The 19,039-nt window shown below is 40.6% G+C and overlaps 1 protein-coding gene across 1 annotated transcript in view; it reads right to left on the reverse strand.

The window, feature by feature from the left end:
- Positions 1-19,039, reverse strand: part of rpgra (retinitis pigmentosa GTPase regulator a) — a 132,056-nt gene that overhangs the window by 20,279 nt on the left and 92,738 nt on the right. The window lies entirely within an intron of this gene.

The following is a 19,039-nucleotide window of genomic DNA, read 5'->3' on the forward strand; positions in this document are numbered from 1 at the left end:
AATATCATAATGGAGTTATTAGCTAATCATAATAATCAACCAAATCAAATATTGCTGCATATTCAATAAAACCAATTACAGTTTTATATATTCTGTATGCATAAAGGAGAGTAAATAATCCCATACAGAGGTAGCAGTTCAAATCTGTGAAAATAGATAGAAAATGACTATGACAAAACAGTAAAATAGCAATCAAACAAAGTTGAGTATACCAGCAACAAGAGGTTTAACGAGCAAAGAGGGAAAGATACTATATGACTAAAACAAGATGTTCTAGAGGTGAATCCAAGTGTTCCAGAAGAAACTCAACCACAGGGTCAGTAACGGGCATATGAGGAGACAGGAGACTGTTGCCAGGATTTTCCGGCCCCGTCATGGGCAGGACCTGCAGTGGGCAAGGTGGCACCCCAACCAAATGTCCATTGACTTGCGGCGGGACCAGAGGATCGGGGCAGCGGGTGGGTGCGGAAAATCTTGCCCAATGCCCGAGGTAGGCAGAGTGAGTAGCGAATTAGGTTCACATGGGGATTCAGTGCACAGGGGGAAGAGGTGTGATAAACATAGGAATTATTCTAAGTTAATTAAGAGAGTAATTAAATTAATTTAACAAAATAACATAAGTAACAATAGCAGGGCAGATGTTATGTTGCAGCTGTGGAACGTGGGCGCTTTTGGACGGCTAGGCAATCCATGACAAACAAGTCTGCAGAAAGTGTAAGCAGCTATAGGAATTCTGGATCAGGATTATTGATCTGAAAGCTGAACTACAGACGATGCGCAACACAATAGAGGGGGAGAAATACCTGGACACTTTAAGACAGTCACGCCTCTTAGAATAGGGTCATCTGCTTTGGTCCGCTGTGAGGGACAGGAGAATGTGACAGTGAGGCAGGTAAAGGAACCAAGCAGACAGTAGTGGAGGAGCCTCAGACTTTGCAATTGTCAAACCGGCATGAGATGCTCACAACCTGTGTAGATAAAAGCGAGGTCTGCAAGGTGGATGAGCAGGCTGGCGATTGCACCATGGTACAGGAAGCTGTTCAAGGGAGTGCAAACAGAAACGTAATGGTAGTAGGGGACAGTATAGCAAGGGGGATTGACACTGTTCTCTGTAGCAAAGGGTGAGTGTGCAGAAAACTGTGTTCCTGTCCGACACCCAGGTTGGGGCTGGAGAGGAACTTGCAGTGTGAGGGGGAGGATCCAGATGCCGTGGTCCATGTAGGTACCAAGGACATAGGCAGGAAAAGGAAAGAGGATCTGCATAGTTAGTATGAGGAGTGAGGTACCAAATTAAGAAGCAGAACTTAAAATATGAACATACGAACAAGAAGCAGGCCATTCAGCCCTTCAAGCCTGTTCTGCCGTTTAATAAGATCATGGCTGATCTGATAGTAACCTGAAATCTGCATTCCACCTATTCCCGATAACCCATCACCCATCTTAAAAATATTCAAAGACTCTGCTTCCATCACCTTTTCAGAATTCCAAAGATTCACGATCCCGAATGAACAAATTTTGCCTCATCTCTGTTTTAAATGGGCGATCCCTTATTTTTAAACAGTGATCCCTAGTTCTAGATTCTCCCACAAGAGGAAACATCCTCTCCACATCCGCCCTGTCAAGACCCCTCAGGATCTTGTATGTTTCAATCATGTGGCCTCTTACTCTTCTAAACTCCAGTGGATACAAGGCTAGTCTGTCCAACCTTTCCTCATATGATAATCCATCCATTCCAGGTATTAGTCTGGTAAACTTTCTCTGAACTGCTTCCAATGCATTTGCATCCTTCCTTCAATAAGGTGACCAATACTGTGCACAGTACTCCAGAAGTGGTCTCACTAGTGCTCTGTCCAACTGAAGCATAACCTCCCCCTTTTGATTTCAATTCCCTTTACAATAAATGATAACATTCTATTAGCTTTCCTATTTATTTGCTGTACCTGGATACGAACCTTTTGCATTTCATGCACTAGGACACCCAGATCCCTCTGCACCTCAAAGTTCTACAATCTCTCACCATTTAGATAATATGCTTCTCTTTTGTTCTTCCTACCAAAATGGCCAATTTCACATTTTCCCACATTATACTCCATCTGCCAGATCTTTGCTCCCCCACTTAATCTATCTATATCTGTTTGTAGCCTCATGTCCTCCTCACAACTTACTTTTCTACCTATCTTTATGTCATCAACAAATTTGGCAACCACCCCATCAATCCCTTCATCCAAGTCCTTTATAAATATTGTAATAAGTTGAGGTCCCAGCACTGATCTCTGTGACACGCCACTCATTACATCTTGCCAACTTGAAAAAGACCCATTTATGCTGACTTTCCGCTTCCTGTTAGCCAGCCAATCCATGCCAATATGTTACCCCCATACCATGAGCTTTTATTTTCCGCAATAATCTTTGACATGGCACTTTATCAAATGTCTTCTGGAAATCTAAGTACATCCACCTGTTCCCTTTATCAGCACATGTTCCGTCCTCAAAGAACTTCAATAAGTTGGTTAAACACGATTTCCCTTTCACAAACCATGTCGACTCTGCCTGATGACCTTGAGCTTATCCAAGTGCCCTGCTATAACTTCTTTAATAATACCTTCTAACATTTTTCCTACAACAGCTGTTAAGCGAACTGGCCTGTAGTCTCCCGCTTTCCGTCTCCCTCCCTTTTTGAATAATGGTATTGCATTTGCTATCTTCCAATCTACTGGGTCTTCCCAGGATTTAAGGAGTTTTGGAAAATTAAAACCAATGCATCAACTATCTCACTAGACACTTCTTTTAAGGCCCTAGGATGAAGTCCATCAGGACATGGGCTCTTGTCAGCCCACAGCTCTGACAATTTACTCAGTGGCACTCCTCTGGTGATCTTAATTTTCTTGACTTCCTTCCCCACTTCTATTTCCTGATTTACAGCTGCTTCTGGAATGTTACTTGTATCCTCTATAGTGAAAACTAATGCAAAATACCTGTTCAATTCATCTGCCATCTCCTTGTTTTCCATTATCAATTCTCCAGACTCACTTTCTATAGGGCCAACACTCACTTAGTTAACTCTTTTCTTTGTTAAATATTTATAAAAACTCTTACTATCTGTTTTTATATTTCTGGCTAGCTTTCTGCCATTCTCTAATTTTCCCTCCTTATTAATCTTCTAGTCATTCTTTATATTCAGTCAAATCTTCTGGCCTTCCATCTATCTTTGCACAATTATATGCTTTTTCTTTAAGTCTGATACTGTCTTTAACCTTTCTAGTTAACCACGGATGGTGTCTCCATCCATTGGACTTTTTCATACTCATTGGAATGTATCTATTCTGTGCATTCTGAAATATCCCCTTAAATATTAGCCACTGCATCTCTATTGACCTATCCCTTAACCTAATTTGCCAATTCACTTCAGCCAGTTCAGCTTTCATGCCCTCATAATTACCCTTATTTAAGTTTAAAAATTTAGTTTCAGAGCCACTCGTCTCTCCCTCAAGTTGAATGTAAAATTCGATCATATTATGGGTCGCTGCTACCTAGGGATGCCTTCAGTATGGGATCATTAATTACTCTCATCTCACTGCACAATAGCAGGTCTAGTATAGCCTGCTCTCTGGTTGGCTCCAGAACATGCTGTTCTAAGAAACTATCCTGAAAACCATTCAATGTACTCCGCATCTAGGCTATCTTTGCCTTCCTGACTTTTCCAGTCTATATGTAAATTAAAACCTCCCATGATTATCGCCATGCATTTTTGACAGGCTCCAATTATTTCTTCCTTTATGCTCAACCCTACCATGTGGTTACTATTAGGGGGCCTGTATGCAATTCCCACAAGTGACTTCTTGCCTTTACCATTTCGCACCTCTACCCAAACTGTTTCCACATTCTGGTTTCCTGAACTTAGGTCATCCCTCGCTGTTGTGCTAATACTAACACTAACTAACAGAGCCACCCCTCCACCTTTTCTTCACTTCCTGTCCTTTCTAAATATATTGTATCCTTCGATATTCAGGTCCCAATCCAAGTTCTTCTATAGCCATGTCTCTGTAATGGCTAATAAAATTGTAATTATTTATTTCTATACTCGTCATCAGTTCATCTGTTTTGTTTCAAATGCTAAGTGCATTCAGATACAGAGCTCTTAGTTTTATCCTTTTATTCTTTTTACAACCTCTAGTTTCACTTGTTGATTTACTGTTAGATTTGTACTCTCTATTCCTTCCTGTCACGGTCTGTTTTTCATTTCCTGTAATAACACCTTTCTCTTTTGTCTTGTCTCTGTTCTTTGATTTAACACATCTTCCCCAATTTTATCCCTTGCCCCTACTATTTAGTTTAAAACCCTCTCTACTTCCCTAGTTATGCGGCTCTCAAGAACATTAGTCCCAGCACGGTCTGGGTGTAGACCATCCCAATGGTACAACTCCTGTTTTCCCCAGTGCTGGTGCCAGTGCCCCATGAACTGGAACCCACTTCTCCCACACCAGTCTTTGAGCCACATATTCAGCTCCCTAATCTGGGTTATTACCTGAGCCACGTGCAAATTGGCACAGGGCAAATAAGATTAGACAGATGAATGCATAACTCAAAGGCTGGTGTGGGAGAAGTGGGTTCTGGTTTATGGGGCACTGGCACCAGTACTGGGGAAAGTGGGGACTGTACCATTGTGAAGGCCTACACCTGAACCATGCTGATGCAAGTGTTCTTGCAAAGCGCATAACTAGGGGAGTAGAAAGAGTTTTAAATTAAATAGTGGGGGCAAGGGATCAAATATGGGAAAATGTGGTCTATCAAAGAGTAGAGACAAGGCAAGAGAGCAAGGTTTTAATGTGGGGAATGATAAACATACCATGACAGGAAGATACAGAGAGTACGTCTAAAGGTAAACCAACTGACAAGGCTAGAGGTTACAAAATAATGAAAGGACAAAACTTAAGACTCTGTACTAGAATATACACAGCATTCGAAAAAAAGCAGATAAACTGATAGATCATACTTATTTATCTCTACTTGCACTAATAGTCATTACAGAGACATGGTTCCAGGATGGCATAAATTGAGACCTGAATATCGAAGGGTATGTGACTTTTAGGAAGGATAGGAAGTTAGGAAAAGTCTGAGGGATGGCTCTGTTAATTAAAGATGACATTAGCACAATAGAGAGGGATGATCTAAGTTCAGGAAACCAGGCTTTAGAAGCGGTTTGGTTAGAGATGGGGAATGATAAAGGCAAGAAGCTGCTTGAGGGAGTGGTGGACAGGCCCCCTGACAGTAATCACAAGGTAGGACAGGGTATCAAAGAAGACATAGTGGGAGCTTGTCAGAAAGGTACAGCAATTATTTTGAGGGATTTTAATCCACATGGAGACTAGAAAAATCAGATGGGCAAAGGTAGCGTAGATGATAAATTTATAGAAGGTTTTCAGGGTAAATGTTAGGATCAGCACATTCTGGAACCAACCAGGGAGCAGGCTATACTAGTCCTGGTATTGTGCAATGAGAGAAGGTTAATTAATGACCTCAAAGTGAAGGTGCCCCTAGGCAGCAGTGATCAAAATATGGTTGAATTTTACATTCAGTGTGAGGGAGAGAAGACTGGGTCTAAGACTAGTATTTTAAATTTAAGTAAGGGCAATTACAAGGGCATGGAAGGAAAGCTAACGAACGTGAACTGGCAATTTATGTTAAGGGATAGGTCAATAGAGATGCAGTGGCAGACATTCAAGGGGATATTTCAGAATACACAGGATACATTCCAATGAGAAAGAAAAATTCCAAGGGAAGGATCCGCTAGATATTTCAAAAATAAAAGTGTTAACAAAGTGAGCATTGGTCCTACAGAAAGTGAGTCTAGGGAGTTAATATTGGAAACTTAAGAGATGGCAGATTAATTGAATAAGTATTTGCATCAGTTTTCAATATAGAGGGTACAAGTAACATCCCAGAAATAGCTGTAAATCAGGAATTGGAAGGGAGGGAAGAATTCAAGAAAATTATAATCACCAGGAAAGTGGTTCTTAGCAAATTGCTGGAACTGAGGGTTGACAAGTGCCTAAGTCCTGATGGATTTCACCCTAGGGTCTTAAAATAAGTGGCTAGTGAGGTAGTTGATGTGTTGGTTTCAATTTTCCAAAATTCACTAGATTTGGTGAGGGTTCCATTAGATTTGAAAATAACCAATGTAATTCCTTTAGTCAAAAAGGGAAGGAGACAGAAAGCAGGAAAGTATAGACCAATTAGCTTAACATCTGTCATAGGGAAAATGTTAAAACCTATTATTAAAGATGTTACAACAGGGCACATGGAAAAATTCAAGGCAATCAGGCAGAGTCAATATGGTTTTGTGAAAGGGAAATCATATTTAACCAATTTTTGGAGTTCTTTGAAGAAGTAACAGGTGTCATGAATAAAGGGGAACTGTTGGATGTACTGTACTTAGATTTTCAGAAGGCATTTGATGAGGTGCCTCATCAAAGGTTATTGTGGAAAATAAAAGCTCATGGTGTGGTGGGTAACATATTGACATGGATAGAAGATTAGCTAGCTAACAGGAAACAGAGAGTAGGCATAAAAAGCTCATTTTCTGATGGTGGGATATGATGAGCAGTGTGCCACAGGGATCAGTGCTGGGGCCTCAACTCTTTATAATCTATATAAATGATTTGGATGGAAGAACCAATGGTATGGATGCTAAATTTGCTGATGACACAAAGATAGATGGGAAAGTAAGTTGTGAAGAGGACATAAGGATGCTACAAAAGAATAGATAGGTTAGGTGAGTGGGCACAGATCTGGTAAATGGAGTACATGCATGAAAATGTGAAGCTGTCCATTTTGGCAGGAGAAACAAAAAAAAGACATATTATCTAAAAGGTGAGACATTGCAGAGATCTGAGATGCAGAGGGATCTGGGTGTCCGAGTTCATGAATCACAAAAGGTTAATTTGCAGATGCAGCAAGTAATTAGGAAAACTAATAGAATGTTATCGTTTATTGCAAGGGGAATTGAATACAAGAGTAGGGAGGTTATGCTTCAGTTATACAGGGTATCAATGGGAACACATCTGGAGTACCTTGTACAGTATAGGTCTCCTTATTAAAGGAAATATGTAAATGCACTGGAAGCAGTTCAGAGAATGTCTGCTAGATTAATATCTGGAATGGGCAGGTCGTCTTATGAGGAAAGGTTGGACAGGCTAGGCTTGTATCCACTGGAGTTTAGAAGAGTAAAAGGTGACTTGATTGAAACATATAAGATCCTGAGGGGACATGACAGGGTGGAGGTGGAAAGGATGTTTTCTCTTGTGGGAGAATCTAGAACTTGGTGACACTGTTTCAAAATAAGGGGTTGCCCATCTAGGACAGAGATGAGGAAAAACTTTTTTTCTCAGAGGGTTGAGAGACTTTGAAATTTTCTTCCTCAAAAGGTGATTGAGGCAGAATCCTTGAATCTCTTTAAGGCAGAAGTAAATAGATTCTTGATAAACAAGGGGGTGAAAGGTTATCAGTGGTAGGCAGGAATGTGAAGTTGAGGTTACAGTCAGATCAGCCATGATCTTATTGAATGGTGGAGCAGGCTCAAAGGGCCAAGTGGCCATTCCTGCTCCTAATTTATATGTTGAGTGATCACCAGAAGGGTAAGGTTACATAGCTGTGTTATCAACTAACAGTATCTTTGTTAAACTGTCAGCTTTACAAGAAATCTGAAAATGTAAAGGACCTTTACTAGTCTTACAGTTATCTGGGATACAAGGATAGTTGTTGTGCTACATAAAGCACAGCCCAGCTAATATAAAAGCAAAACACTGCGGATGCTGGAAATCTGAAACAAAAACAGAAAATGCTGGTAAAACTCAGCAGGTCTGACAGCATCTGTGGAGAGAGAAAAAAAAAATAGAAAATGGGATAAAGAAGGGGATAAAGCTACGGATAAATTAATAAAAATAAAACAAGTGGGTGAAAAATAAAACAATGTAGAAGAAACGGGATAAAAAGGGGTGAGGATGAAGGAGAGAGTTCATGGTCTGAAGTTGTTGAACTCAATGTTAAGTCCAGAAAACTGTAAGGTGCCTTATCGGAGATGAAATGCTGTTTCTCCTGTTTGCGTTGGGCTTCACTGGAACATTGCAGCAGGCCAAGGACAAACATGTGGGCATGAGAGCAGGATGGTGTGTTGAAATGGTAAGCAATCGGAAGGTCTGAGTCATGCTTGTGGGCAGACTGAAGGTGTTCAGCAAAGCAGTCACCCAGTATGCATTTGGTCTCCCCAATGTAGAGGAGGCCACATTGGGAGCAGCGGATGCAGTAGACCAAATTGAAGGAGGTACAAGTGAAGCGCTGTTTCACCTGAAAGGAATGTTTGGGCCCTTCGACAGTGAGGAGGGAGGAGGCAAAGGGGCAGGTGTTGTACTTTCTGCAACTGCATGGGAAGGTGCTGCAGGAAGGGGATAAGCTGTTGGGGATGAGCTGTTGGGGATGATGAGGAGTGGACCAGGAGGGAACGGTCCCTATGGATTGTTGACAGGGGGGATGAGGGGAAGATGTGTTTGGCGGTGGCATCATGCTGGAGTTGGTGGAAATGGCAGAGGATGATCCTTTAAATGCAGAAGCTAGCAGGGTGAAAAATGAGGACAGAGGGGGCCCTTTCATGGTTCCGGGAGGGGAAGGTGTGAGGGCAGAGGTGCGGGAGATGGATCGGACACGGCTGAGGGCCCTGTCAACCACAGCGGTGGGGTACCTCAGTTAAGAAAAGAGGAAGACATGCCAGAAGCGCCATTTTGGAAAGTGGCATCATTGGAATAGATGTGATGGAAGTGAAGGAACTGAGAGAATGGGATGGAGTCCTTACAGGAAGCAGGGTGTGAGGAGCTGTAGTCGAGGTAGCTGTGGGAGTCGGTAGGCTTGTAATGGATATTGGTGGACAGTCTATCACCAGAGATTGAGACAGAGAGGTCAAGGAAGGGAAGGGAAGTGTCGGAGATGGACCATGTGAAGGTGATAGAGGGGTGGAAATTGGAAGCCAAATTGATAAATTTTTCCAGGTCCAGACGAAAGCATGAAGCAGCACTGAAACAGTCATCCATGTACCGAAGAAAGAGTTGTGGGAGGGGGCCTAAGCAGAACTAGTACCGGGATGTTCCACATAGCCCATGAAGAGACAGGTATAACTGGGACCCATGCGAGTACCCATAGCCACACCTTTTATTTGGAGGAAGTGAGACAAGTTTAGGGAGAAATCATTCAGTGAAAGACAAGTTCAGCCAGGCGGAGGAGAGCAGTGGTGGATGGTGATTGTTCAGGCCTATGTTCAAGGAGGATATTTAATAGCACCTTTTTTTAGCACTAACCACTGCCATTAACAATCCCTTTGTCTTTTAGTTCATGACATCTTTGTCAATCCCTCTTTTGTCCCCACCTATCACTGGCCTTCTCTCCAGCTCCACCGCCCTACCCCCCTTAAACAGTATAAATTTCATCACATTACCACTTCTCCAGCTCTAAAGAAGGGTCATACGGATTTGAAACGTTAACTTTGCTTTTTTCTCTCCACAGATGCTGTCAGACCTACTGAGTTTTTCCAGCATTTTCTGCTTTTGTTACAGCCCAGCTAATGTTGAGATATTATGATGCACACTTGTGCCAATGTTGGTTAAGGCTCTTGATTAGTAATATATACCCTAGTTCTAAGTAATCCTTAAAACTTAATCTCATAATGGGATTGTGCTCTCTAAGGTGTGTTAAGAAAGTAGAACTAGTTCACAGATTCGTATGTAAAAGACTGACTTTAACAAGAAGAGGTAACCTATTTCACACAATCGTGTACTTCATTCCTTAGCAGGTTGGTTTGGTTTCTCTAACTGTTAATAAGACTTTGGACAGAGTAATATAATTTAGTTCAGAAGTGAGTCTAAATTTTAAGTATTTATACGAATTAGATACAAGTGCATAAACCTCCAGTCAGTTCTTTGATGAGGAATTTAGATAAATCAGTTAAAGTTCCATTTGATACCCTTTAATGTTCCTTACATGTTAGATTTGCCGGTCACAGAATTATAATTTATAATGCAAAACAATTTTTGACACTATCACGAAGATTTAACAGTACAGTTGTACAGAAATAAATGCAATACTATTGTATTCAGAAATTGACATCAGTAGGCCTTTTTTCCCCCACAATAGAAACATCCACCGCAGAAAGCTACTACTGAGTTCATCTCACTGAATATGCCATCATCGGGAGTGAAATGCAAAAATACTGGTTGGCACCTTAATAGACATTTGCTCTTCCCAATTTCTCCATAAACATCAGCTCATCAAAAACTATCCCACACCAAGTCTCACTCACCTATTCTCATTTACCTATATTAGCCCCTGGTGCCTCCAAAGCTTCAAATCAAAAACTCTCATCTACATGGCACCACTGTTCCCTGTTCTTTTAATCTCTTCCAACACCCATACTACCCCTCCCCAACTTCCAAAAGTCTCCATTCCTCTGATTCTGGTCTCATGCATCCTTCCCCTTTTCCCCACTATTGACAGCCTTCGGTCAGTTAGGTGTCACACTGTGAAACTTGCTCCCTCAACCTCTCTGCATCTCAGCCTCCTTTAAGACTCCTGCCCCCCATTAAAATCTATGACCAAACTTTTAGTCAGCTCTCTTAATGTTTTTTTGTCTCACCATTTATTTTCTTCATTATGTTTCTGTGGCATTCCTTGGGACATTTTTCCATGTTAAAGGCACTATATAAATTTTGGTTGTTGTTAAACACCTGACTACAAAAATCAAACGAACATTTTAAAATTCCTTCAATTTTTAAAAGAAAGTCCAGAAAATAAAAATAATAAAGATCAATTACTGCTCAATAACTTTATTAAAATGCCAGAGGCCACTATATAAAAATGTAGCACAGCTTCCAGAATCAGTTATGTTTGAATTAACTTTAGTCTGAAATGATTAATGTGTTAATTTTGTATGGTTAGGAACATAATTGGTATTTAGGAAAAAAACTTGACAACTTAGGTTTGCAGTGGTTTGATGAAAAGATACTTTGCATTCGATGCAACGTTAAGACCAAGATTAATCAAGTTCAGGTTTCTGAACAAAAGCATGGATTGCTGCATATCCTGGAAAATTACATCTAAAAGTTCATAAAACAAAGTTCCATTTTTGTTGTCTTTTCTTTAACTATGGTTACATTGAGCATATTAGGTGAAGGTACATTTATCATGCAGAAAAGTAATGCAAACATATAATGAGAATTTTTATGGAAATTATGTTTACAATTAACTAGAAATATACTTATAATTTTATGTACAGGGTGTCACTTCACAGAGTGAGCAGCTGGGATTTGGTGATTGAGGGAGTTCAGTGAAGAGGTCAAGGAGGTGCTCCTTTCTTTTTCTACCTTTTTTGGCCTCCAGCATTTGGCTCTTACTTTGGTACAGAGAAAGAAGCTGATTGCTGAGTAACTGGTAAGTTATTCTATTTATTCTACTTATAATAAATAGTTTGTAAAAGTTAAGATATGGAAGGGCAGTTCAGCTGAGTGGAATGTGGAACATGGGAAGCCATGAACGTACCATGTGTCCCAGTCAAACACATCTGCAAGAAGTGTCACCAGCTGAAGAAGCTTGAGTTCTGGGCTTTGGATCTCGAGTGGTGGAGTTGCTGGAATCATTGTGGTGCATCCGCGAAGCGGAGAACTACCTGTACAGTGCATTTAAGTGGGTGGTCACATTGCAGGTTAGGAGTATGCAGGCAGAGAGGCAATGGGCGACTGCCAGGTAGTCTGAAAGAACCAGGCAGGTAGTGCAGGAGTGCCCTTATTCACTCTCGCTCACTAATCAATTTTTCCTCAGAGGAGTGCAGCAAGAGCCAAGTTCATGGCTCATGGGTGGCTTAGCTGCATAGCAGGGAAGAAAGAAGAGTGGAAGAGCATTAGTAATAGGGGATTCACTAGTTAGGAAACATTAGTTAGACAATTCTGTGGCTGCAGACGTGACTCCAGGATGGTATGTTGCCTCCCTGATGCCAGGGTCAAGGAAGTCACAGAGGACATTCTTCTAGGGAAGGGTAAACAGCCAGAGGTTGTGGTCCACATTGGTACTGACAACATATGTAGGAAGAGGGCTGAGGTTCTAAAAGTAGATTTTAGGGAGTTAGGAAAGAAATTAAAAAATAGGACCTTAAAAGCAGTAATCTCAGTTTTACTCCCAGTGCCATGTGCTAGTGAGCATAGGAAAAGGAGGATTGAGCAATTGAACACCTGGCTGGTGAATTAGTGTAGGAGGGAGGGTATCAAATTTCAGTTTGGGTGGAGCTAAGAAACTGCAAGGGGCAACAAACATTGGTGGTAGTTGTTTATTGGCCAGCAAACTATAGTGGTAACGTTGGACACAGTATAAAACAGGAAACGAGAGCTGCATGTAACGTGGGAAATGCAGTAATAATGGGCAACTTCAATTTACATATAGGCCTGAATTTTTCCCTCGTTGAGCGGGCTCAGTGGAGCAGTTGGGGAGCTAACCGCTGCCCACGATTGGCTCCACACCACGATTTCATGCTGGTGCACCAGTTAATGCCTGCTCTGCATGGATTGCGAGCTGCAGCGCTGAGCGCTACCCGTGCAGGCGGGTGGGAGGAGGGAGAGCCGTGCCTCGTGCGCAGTTCGCACATGCACACGAAAGAGCACCTCAATCTCCCTGAGGCACGGAGCTGCCTCAGGGAGATTGAAGTGCTTTATAAAAAAATTACTAAAAACAATAAAAAATTTAATGAAGCATGTCCCCTCATGTGACTGTGTCACATGAGATAGGACATTTTTTAAATTTTAAAATAAAGTTTTAATTTAATTTGTATTAGCTTTAGGAAACCTCATCCTGCTCGTGGGTGAGGTTTCCTAAAAATGTAAAGGATGCTTGGCCTTTTCTCCTGCCCGCCAACCGTTAGGTTGGACAGGCAGTGTAACTTTCAAGTTAATTAGCTTATTAATGGCCTTAATTAACTCTGGCTGTGCGCCCACCGAACAAAACGTTAGGTGAGTGCGTGATGACATCACGCCGAACATAAAATTCTGGACATAGGCTGGGTAAACCTAATTATCGCTAATAGGTAACTTACTGGAGTAGTACGAGATGGGTTTCTGGGGCAGTACGTTGAAGAGCCAACGAGGGATCAGGCTATTTTAGGATTAGTATTATACAAACATGCATACTAACATATAAATTAGGAGCAGGAGTAGGCTACTTGTCCCGTCAAACTGCTCCACCATTCAATAAGCTTATGGCTGATCTGATCGTATCTTCCCGTGTTCCGATAACCTTTCACCCCCTTAGTTATCAAGAATTCTATTTATCTCTGTCTTAAAAATATTCAAAGACTCAGCTTCCACCACCTTTTGAGGAAGGGAGTTCCAAAGACTCACTACCCTCCAAGAGAAAAAAATTCTCCTTATCTCTGTCTTAAATAGGCGACCCTTATTTTTAAACAGTGACCCCTAGTTCTAGATTCTCCCATAAGACGAAACGTCTTTTCAACATCCACCCTGTCAAGACCCCTCAGGATCTTAAGGTTTTACTCTTACTCTTCTAAATTCCAGTGGACACAAACCTAGCCTGTTCAACCTTTCCTCATAAGACAACACATCCACTACTGGTATTAGTCCAGTAAACCATCTCTGAACTGTTTCTAATGTATTTACATCCTTGCTTAACTAAGAAGACCAATGCTGCACATGGTACTCCAGATGTGGTCTCACCAACGCCCTGTAAAACTGAAGCATAACCTCTTTTCTATTTAATTCTCTTCACAATAAATGATTATATCTTATTAGCATTCCTAATTCTATTTAACTTTCTATTAGCTTTACTTGCTGTACCTGCATACTAACCATCTGTGATTCATGCACTAGGACACTCAGGTTCCTCTGAATCTCAGAGCTCTGCAATCTCTCACCATTTAGATACTATGCTTCTTTCTTACTCTTCCTGCCAAAATAAACAATTTCACATTTGCCCACATTATACTCCATTTGCCAGATCTTTGCCCAATCACTTAACCTATGCCTCTTTGTAGCCTCCTTATGCCCTCTTCACAACTTACTTTCTTACCTTTATGTCATTAGCTACCATACTGTCAGTCCCTTCATCCAAGTCATTTATATAAATAGTAAGAAATTGCCCCAGCATTGAGCCCTGTGGCACACCACTCGCTACAACTGCCAGCCAAAAATAACCCATTTATGCCTATCCTCTGTTTATTGTGAGGTAGGCAATCTTCTATCCATGCTAATATGTTACCCACTACACCATGAGCTTTTATTTTCTGCAATAACCTTTGATCTGGCACCTTGTTAACTTAACTGCCTTTTTGAAATCTAAATACAGTAAATCCACTAGTTCCCCTTTATCCACAGCACATGTGACTCCTTCAAAAAAACTCCAATAAATTGGTTAAACATGATTTCCCTTTCACAAAACCATGCTGATTCTGCCTGATTGCTTTAAATTTTTCTAGGTGCCCTGCCATAACATCTTTAATAATAGCTTCTAATGTTTTCCCTATGACAGATGTTAAGATTATGCAATGAGAAAAGGTTTTTTAATAACATTGCTGTAAAGAAGCGTGTAGAAAATAGTGACCATAATGTGATAGAATTTTACATTAAGGCTGGGTTTTTCCATCCCCATTGCGGGCAGGATGTGCCGGGGGCGAGGCGGCCCTCCAGCCAGAAGTCCATTGTCTTGTGGCAGGACCGCACAATCCTGGCGGCGGACAGGTGCGGAAAATCTCGCCCTAAGTTTGAAAATGATATAGTTCAATCAGAATCGAGGGTCTTAAATCTTAACAAAAGAAACCATGAAGGTATGTGAGGCAAGTTGGCCATGGTGGATTGGGGAAAATACACTCAAAAATTTGATGGTAGGCAGGCAATGACTAATATTTAAAGAACTATTACATGGCCTGCAACAAATATACATTCCTCTTAGACACAAAAATCCAACAGGAAAGGTAAACCAATGGTGGGCGAACAAAAGAAGCTAAAGGTTGAATTAAATCAAAGGAAGTGACTTATAAGGTTGCCAGAAAAAGTGGTAAGCCGAAGGATTGGAAGCAATTCAGAATGCAGCAAAGGGGACCAAGAAACCGATAAAGGAAGGCAAAAGAGAATGCCATCTGGCGAGAAACAAAGGCTGACTGTAAAAGCTTCTTTAGGTATGTGAAAAGGAAAAGATTAGCAAGGACAATTGTGGGGCCATTATGGGCAAAGACATGAGAATTTATAATGGGGAATAGGGAGATGTGGAGAAACTAAACAATTACTTTGTGTCTGTCTTCAAAGAAGGTGATACAGGAGGTGGCTACAGGTGGATGCATTATCTTTCAAAATTCTATAGATTCTGGAAAGGTTCCTGCAGACTGGAAAGTAACAAAGGTAACCCCACTATCTAAGAAGAGAAAACAGAGAACTACAGACCTGTTCATTTGACATAGCGAAAATGTTAGAATCTATTATAAAGGATGTGATAACGAGGCACTTGGAAAATAATATGATTGAGCAGAGTCAACATGGATTTATGAAAGGGAAATCATGTTTGACAAACCTGCAGGAGTTATTTGAGGATGTTACCTGTAGCATAGATAAAAGTGGCTGTGGGTTATTTCGATTTCTCAGAAGACTTTTGATGAAGTCCCACATAGGTGGTTAGTGAACAAAATTAGAGCACATGCAAGCCGGGGTAATAAACTGGTATGGATTGAGAACAAAAACAGAATTACCTGGAAAAACTCAGCAGGTCTGGCAGCATCGGCGGAGAAGAAAAGAGTTGACGTTTCGGGTTAACAGTCAGAAAACAGAGTAGGAATAAATAATTCATTCTCAGGATGGCAGGCTGCTACTAGTGGGGTACCGCAAGGATCAGTGCTGGGGCCATAGCTGTTCACAATCTATATAAATGATTTGAATTTGGGGACCAAATGTAATATTTCCAAATTTGCTAATGACAAAATTAGGTGGGAATATAAGTTGTGAGGAAGATGCAAGATGGCTTCAAGGGAACTTGGACAGGCTAAGTGAATGGGCAAAAACAGGACAGATGGAATATAATGTGAATAATTGTGAAATCATTCACTGTGGTAGGCAAAACAGAAAGGCGCAGTAATTCTTAAACAGTGAGATGTTGGGAAGAGTTGACGTCCAAAGAGAACTGGGTGTCTTTGTTCATGAGTCACTAAAAATTAACATGGAGGTGCAGCAAGCAATTAGGAAGGCAAATGATATGTTGGCCTTCATCACAAGGGGATTTGAGTACAGGAGTGAAGATGGCTTGCTGCAATTTTGTAGTGCCTTAGTGAGACAGCACCTGGAGTATTATGTACAGTTTTGGTCTCCTTACCTAAGGAAGGATATACTTGCATTATAGAGCAAGTGCAACAGAGGTTCATCAGACTAATCCCCGGGCAGGATTCTTTGGAAACTGGGCCTGTGTTTTCTAGAGTTTCGAAGAAGTAGAGGTGATCTCAATGAAGCTTACACAATTCTTACAGGGTGTAACAGGGTAGACGTAGATAGGATGTTTTCCCTGACTGGGGAGTCTAGAACCAGGGGACACAGAATCAGAATAAGTGCCAGGTCATTTAGGGCTGAGGTGAGGAGGAATTTCTTCACTCAGAGGGTGATGAATTTATGGAATTCTCTACCCAAGAGGGCTGTGGAAGCTCAAACATTGATCATGTTCAAGACAGAGATTGATAGATTTCTGGATACTAATGACATCAAGGGATATGGGGATAGTGCAGGTAAGTGGTGTTGAGGTAGATGATCAGCTATGATCATGATCTAATTGAATGGTGGAGCAGGCCCGATGGGCCAAATGGCCTACTCCTGCTCCTATGTAGACTATTTAATTCAAAGGAAAATTGAGCAATATATACATTTTAAAGTAACTCATGCTTAACATCTAGTCATTTTGAAAATAAATGGAACCTTCATTCGAGGAATGCTGCACTGCACCTATCAAAGACTCCTCTAAATTTTCTTTGTAGTGTGCCACCTGTTTATCTCAACATACATACATAATCTTTGCGCACAGCTTAGAGGGAACATGGGTACCTATTAGCATTTTTTAAGTCTTGCTCCGAAGAATATAATAAAATCTATTTGAGCCTCTTAACACGGTTCATATTTTTTCCAAAATGGCACGAAACAAAAACTGCAAAAATATGAAAATGTAATTTGTATAATTGATATGACTGAACATTTACTGCAAAATTCTTCCCAAAGAGACCACTTCTTTTTTTAAAGGTGTTGATTTACGCTGGGGTATGATTCTAAAGTTACTGGCAGCTCTCCACTACCTCATCCATCAGACTTTTTCCATGTGTCAGTTGACTATTTGGCCAAAGACATTAAAGCCAAATTGGGTGACGCGTCTCTGTCTGACACATTAAGTTGCTCATCTTCAGCATGGATAACTGGAAAGCATTCAGGACTGGTAGTCTTAGCTTCTTTTGCCCATTGGTAGCAATTACATTGTCATACTGGTTGAGATTAATTAACAGCATAAATCCTGGGACCTCCTACGTTGCATGGCTTGATACCCTACTGATCACATCATTTATCCAAAAAGTTATCACAAGAACTAACATTTTAGCTTTAAATGGAATAGTTTAAATACATTGTTAATCAAAGTTTCAAATACTTAAGGCTACATGGGTTACTGAAAAGCCAACTAAAATTCCTTCACTTGCAATTCCTTGCAAGTCAGAAGTACAAGCTTTTAAAAGTTACTATGCATTGAAAACAGTGCCATCCATATTTCCGAAACAAAATTCATGAAATAAACTGGGCATGAACAAGCAAATCCTATTTGAGCAGAATGAGCAAAATAATAAGCAAAAGCAACTTTGAATTGAGATACGTGAAACAATTAGTTCTCGCAGAAAGAGTCAAACTGTACACCCGGCATATGTGATAAAGAATAGAGCAATGTTCTTGTTCTGCCGTGGGACACCACTAAAATATTTAATAAATAATTTACTATATGTCAAAGCATCCCAAAGGCATCTAAGGGCAGAGCATAATCACTGATCCCACTGTTTTTCAATTTGAGTTCTGAAGAAAACTGGGTTTCTAGATTGAACAGTGACTGAAAAATAGTCTTTAGCTAGCCAAAAGATACACTATACAATAAGGACTAAAATTTCGCAATGGGCTATCCTCTGTGGGAAATAAATTAAGTAATGAAATGAACAGTGGGTGACTGAAGCACTGCTTGAACAAGAATAAACTGGGTCTTAACTCTAGAATCCATTCTGAGAAGGACACATCAGATAGGTAGGAAAGTAGCCTAGCAAGTTAGAATGCCAGCACCAATTGTTAGGATGTAATCCTGTACATACTGAATTACCAATTTTCAGGAACTGGTATTACACTGGGATTGTCAGGCTTCCTGAAGCAGGGCTCCCACTGTTTCCAGCAGCAATGGTGCAAGGTAAAGGTGGATCAAAAGACGAGACAGCAAACAGAACAAACACTGTACATAAGAAATGTTCAATGCTATGATAATTTTCTTTTTATGTATTTTGAACTTATTTTCCAGAATGTAACAAAGGTTCAAAAATAGAGCTTAAGCATAATTAAGTTAAAAAGGCATGAACTGTCAGTCCACAGAAACTGATTTCAACAAATTCACTAGTTTTTATTTAAATTCAAATTTTGTTTGGTCAGTTCTTCAAATATGACCATACATCAAAATATGTTTTCCACTAGACCCTGCACCTCCAGTTAGCCAGTTATTTTGAATATTTCTTGGCATAAGTGAATGGAATCTTGTCTGTCTAATATTTCAAAAGCAAATAATTACTGTATATTGGCCTGGATTTTGCTGTGCTAATAACAAGACTGTAAGGGTTTGCTGTTATCCCTGAATAAAACTGTTGCAAAGTACACCTACATATTGGCAGTGTGGAAAGGCCCAAGGATTTTATACAGTCCTATAATTGCTGGCCTTAAACTTTAATCAAGGCCTTTTTTCTATTATG

This window comes from Carcharodon carcharias, chromosome 18 (genome assembly GCF_017639515.1).
Source record: "Carcharodon carcharias isolate sCarCar2 chromosome 18, sCarCar2.pri, whole genome shotgun sequence".
NCBI lineage: Eukaryota > Metazoa > Chordata > Chondrichthyes > Lamniformes > Lamnidae > Carcharodon > Carcharodon carcharias.